The sequence below is a fragment of the Rutidosis leptorrhynchoides genome, chromosome 5 (assembly GCF_046630445.1).
Source record: "Rutidosis leptorrhynchoides isolate AG116_Rl617_1_P2 chromosome 5, CSIRO_AGI_Rlap_v1, whole genome shotgun sequence".
In the NCBI taxonomy this organism is placed as follows: domain Eukaryota; kingdom Viridiplantae; phylum Streptophyta; class Magnoliopsida; order Asterales; family Asteraceae; genus Rutidosis; species Rutidosis leptorrhynchoides.
Window position 1 is genome coordinate 401568162 of NC_092337.1, and position 6000 is coordinate 401574161.

The window sequence follows — 6000 nt, forward strand, 5'->3', positions numbered from 1 at the left end:
AGATGAAATGGGTATGGATTGCCCTAAGTTTTGTATTAATTGAAGTTAATAGACTTTAATTCACTAGTCTTAGTGATTAAAGTCGAGTCTTGGCCATTTATGGGCGGTTGTGAGTAGTTGAGTCATTTAATGCAAATCGGTTCATTAAATGCTCAAGTGGGAGTATTGTGGTTAATCCCACTAGTTGTGAAATTAAATGCGCACTTAATGATTTAGGTACATTGCGTTGAAGCTCGGAAGTGCTAAATCATCATCCTTGTGATAAGGTGAGTGGAATAATTATACGTTCATGTATATGGCGTGTTTATTTGTGAATGTTATGGTATGAACCATGTGCCGGTAGTGCCATAACATGTATGTGACGGATATAGGATGTGAACCACGTGCCAGTAGCATCGAGTGTGAACCACGTGCCGGTAGCACTATAAAGTGAGGCGTGAACCACGTGCCGGTAGCGTCAAAGTGTGAACCATGTGCCGATAGCACTATAAAAGAGTGAGACTCAAATACGTATGGTGTGAACCACGTGCCGGTAGCACCATAGCGTCATGGTTAACCATATTGTGTTGTGATCGTTTAGCATTATATATATATATATATATATATATATATATATATATATATATATATATATATATATATATATATATATATATATATATATATATATGGTGTTGAGTATATGCTAATGAGATTTTGTGTCAATGTACGACTTGTTGGTATTTCGGGTATGATTGACTTGCTATGTGAGTTACATGTTCGTGCGAGGTATTTGGTATTTGTGATTGCAAATAGATGGGTTATATATATGTATGTATAACTATTGCATTCACTAAGCATTGCTTACCCTCTCGTTGTTTACCATTTTTATAGGTTCTGGCTTGGACAAGGGTAAGGGCATACGGTTGGATTAGTTGTCTCCCGTTTGTGTTGACAGGGGGTGCTTTTGGGATAGCTTTTGAATTGGCCTAACGTTTTGGGTAGTTTAGCCCCAAACTATGCTCGAGTGTCGTTTGGATTATAAACTATCATTGTAGTGGGTCAAACTTGTATTAAACTTAATTAATGGCCTTCGAGCCTTTTGTAAACATTTAAATGGTTGTACGTTTAAATGGAACTTGTGGAATGGTTTACATATTTAATTGGCGCGTAAATGTGTATTGTATAAATAAAAAAAAAATTATCATATGGAATACGAGTTGGGTTGTTTCACTATTGCTCCTACAAAGGATAGTAATTGCATCCGACACGATATAGACCATAATCAAAAGCATGACACGGGACATTACCTCAACAGTTGCTTGTTCAACGCTTTCCTTTACAACCGGACGGTAGTTTACCGAAAGGTAATATACGGAGCAAGTATACTGGACGTGTTGCTTTCCCAATACAAGGTTAGCAAGTGGGTGACACAAAACCGCAAGTTTTGAGCTAAAATTTTCAAATCTGAAACCCACAAAACCCACAAAAACAATTTGCAAACACCGGTAAAGGGTTATTCCTGAAAACTTATCTAGGATAAAAGCTAGATTGAATTTTCAAAAGATCAAATGTTTTCATAAAGATCCAATTTCCTAAAGGATCTAAATTTTTATAGTCATGTGGGACTGTAAACCACAACGTTACTATCATTATTCATACCGCCATATAGAAATCACTGATGTACAAAGTGTGAAGAATAAAGAAGTGATTCTAGTAAAGTTTTATTCAAGTTCTATATTACTTGAGGACAAGCAACACTCAAGTGTGGGAATATTTGATAATGCTAAAAATGAACATATATTTCATAGCATTATCCTTCAAGAAAGACAAGCTTTTGGTTGCAATTGTTCTATTTACAAGTGATATTCGTTTAAATAATAAAAGGTGAAGACAAAAGACAGATTCGACGATTTGAAGACGCAAATGACCAAAACGCTAAAAAATACAAAGTACAATCCACGAGGTTCAATTTATTGATGAGAAAAGTCTAAAAGTTACGAGAGTACGAGCCGCAAAACGCAAAGTACAAGATATTAAGTAGTATGAAAGGACGTTCGAAAATCCGGAACCGGGACATGAACCAACTATCAACGCGCGACGCAACGGAGCTAAAATTACGAGTCAACTGTGCACAAGAATATAATATAATATATATATAATTATATAAACTTATATATATTATATTATATATTAAATAAATACGCGCAGCCCACGTTTTGGAATCATTGTGAGATGGAAAAGCAGGCCATGCGATCGCATGGACAGGAAGGCTTAAAACCATGCGATCGCATGGCAGCCTGTAGCAGGCTAAGTCCTATAAAAAGCAACGAATTCGGCCGATTTAATTACACAATATTCAATCTCTCACTCTCTACGATATATTTATATTTTATAATTTTAATTTTAATTTAAGTTTAATAATAATAAGGTTATAGTGGCGAATGTTGTAAGTGTGTAAGTCGAAATTATGTCCGTGTAACGCTACGCTATTATTAATCATTGTAAGTTATGTTCAACCCTTTTAAATTAATGTCTCGTAGCTAAGTTATTATTATGCTTATTTAAGCCGAAATAATCGTGATGTTGGGCTAAATATTAAAGACGGGGTAATTGGACTTTGTACCATAATTGGGGTTTGGACAAAAGAACGACACTTGTGGAAATTGGACTATGGGCTATTAATGGGCTTTATATTAACTAAACGATACCTCGTTAATTTAATATAAAGATTACAATTTATGTATCTATATTTAACCACATACGCTTAATCGGGTACGGTGGGCGGGATATCTATAAATACGAATTATCGTTCATTTTACTGGACACGGGGATAGATTAATAGTTAATGGACTCATTAAAACAGGGGTGGATTACATTCAAGGGTAATTGGTGTAATTGTTAACAAAGTAGTAAAACCTTGGATTACACGCAGTCGATAACCTGGTGTATTCATTAAACAAAGTATTAAGACCTTGTTATAGTTCAAATCCCCAATTAGTTGGAATATTTGACTTCGGGTATAAGGATAATTTGACGAAGACTCTTGCACTTTATATTTATGACTGATGGACTATTATGGACGAAACCGTATGGACATATCGAATAATCCATGACAAAAGACAATTAACCCATGGTAATAAACTAAAATCAACACGTCGAACATCATGATTACGGAAGTTTAAATAAGCATAATTCCTTTATTTTATATCTTATTGCACTTTTAATTATCATACTTTTTAATTATCGCAATTTTATTTATCGTCATTTTATTTATCGCACTTTAATTATCGTTATTTACTTTACGCTTTAAATTAAGTTATATTTATTTTTAATATTTTACATTAGGTTTTAACTGTGACTAAAGACATAAAATTGACAAACCGGTCATTAAACGGTAAAAACCCCCTTTTTATAATAATAATAATAATAATACGACTTATATATATATATATATATATATATATATATATATATATATATATATATATATATATATATATATATATATATATATATATATATATATATATATCTTTATACAAATATAGTTTAAAAATATAGCGTTAAACTTGGCTAGCTCCCTGTGGAACGAACCGGACTTACTAAAAACTAAACTACTGTACGATTAGGTACACTGCCTATAAGTGTTGTAGCAAGGTTTAAGTATATCCACTATAATAATAAATAAATAACTTGTGTAAAATTGTATCGTATTTAATAGTATTTCGCAATAAAAATATAACTATTTCCTATACGCTGCTGCACACATCATATGTATGTACATCGGTATGTATGTATGTATGTATGTATGCATGCATGGATGCATGTGTGGATGCATGCATGGATGCATGCATGGATGCATGCATGTGCATGCATGCATGTATGTATGTATGTATGTATGTATGTATGTATGTATGTATGTATGTGTGTATGTATGGATGTATGCATGCATGTAGGTATGGATGTATGGATGTATGTTTGTATGTATGAGGACGATCGTTCGGTGCATCTTGGGGTCACTATGGCTGAGGAAGACCGTCTTTGCTCCTGAGCATGGTTGGTTTTCACTTAGTTGTGTGGTTTCAGAGACGTCTACCGTAAAGATGTATGAGTGGTGTTTTGGTTTGTTACTAGTAGTTGGCTCTTTGCTTGCGCAACAACTTCCACCTGATATGCCTTTCGTGTTTTTGTTTTCAATTCCTTTTGGCTATATTAATTGAGGCAACAACAAGCGTCGGTTTATTGGCGTCTTGACTGCGGCTTATAGCCTATATTGAAATCCAGGCAGACCTTAAAACCCATGAAAATTTGTTTCATGGCGTCTTTTTCTATTCTTACTTTTATTTTTATCCTTTTATTTATTCATTTTATATTTAATTCTTTTATTATTATTATTATTTTTATTCTTTTTATTCTTTTTTAATTTTAATTTTTTAATTTATTATTTATTTATTTATTTTTATTTATTTTTTTCCCTTTTTCTGTATCTTTGTTTATTTATGGCCGGAGGTCCTCACGGAACCAATCTCTCTATCCTGAGTAGAGAGGGATGACTTTCTCTTTCGGTGGGTGGAAAATTTTCTCAACTCGTGGTTAGAGAGACGACTTCTCTTCTATTCTAGGGTCGAGGAATGATTGTCTACAGCTCACCTCCTCCATACCTCGCATATGCGGGATTGGGTATTGTTGTTGTTGTTGTGGTATCATTCAGATATTTACTAGTGTTATTAGTCATACACATCTCGACTACAATAATAAATATATAACCAACTTAAACTGTGTTATGGTTACTTACATTTACTTGGGAATGATGTTTATTGATGATAACAATTTCATCTCTAACATGTGACGACCCGGGAATTTCCGACCAAATTTAAACTTAATCTTTATATGATTTCGATACGATAAGCAAAGTATGTAATGTTGAGTTTAGAAAATTTTTGAAACTGTGTTCATGTATACAATTTAACCTTTGACTATTCCCGACGATTCACGAACCACTATTTGTAAATATATATATATATATATATATATATATATATATATATATATATATATATATATATATATATTATATATATATATATATATATATATATATATATATATATATATATATATTTGAAATATAATTTGATAGAAAATAAGATTTAACTGCTAGAAATAAATATTAATATTATTACTAATAATATTATTATCATTATTGATATCATTATTAATAAAAATCATTATTATTATTATTATTATTATTATTATTATTATTATTATTATTATTATTATTATTATCAATATCATTATTATTATAAAAATAATAAAATTTATTATTATTATCATTAATAATATTATTATTATCATTTAATAAATTAATACTATCATATTTTATTATTAATATAATTATTATTATTATTAATATTATTAATTAGTAATTATTAATATTAATTAAAAATAAAAATATTGTAAACAGATATCAAATTCAATTCAAGATTCACTATCACTTTTATATTTTTTTTGTCATTCATATATACTCTTTTCAATTTGTCTGCCTGATTGAATTTTTCAATTGATTCATTCACATTACTAGACAAAGTAAATTAAATATCCTCATCCCACTTTTATTATATTAATAACCATATCACTTTCTGTTTAATGTCTCGATCATGCCCACATCAATCAAAACCCACTTTGAACACTCTCTTTATATTATATCTTTCACTTGTACGATTTTTTTCCCCTGTCTAATATATTCCTATCTTTTTACATCAATGATTTGTTTATCTATTCTATCTCTGATTTATATACATTCTTACATACATGCATGATCACCAAAAATCATAAAGCAATTGCAAATTTTTCATCAATCAACTGACATCTTACTTTTCTTGATTGATTGTAAAAAAATCTTATATATACATACTAACTCATTCCTATCTTTGGCTTTTATGTATTTCTATTCGATCCAAAACCCAAAACACCTCTTGTCATCAACTTTTTTTAACCATCCTAAATTACTATAATCTA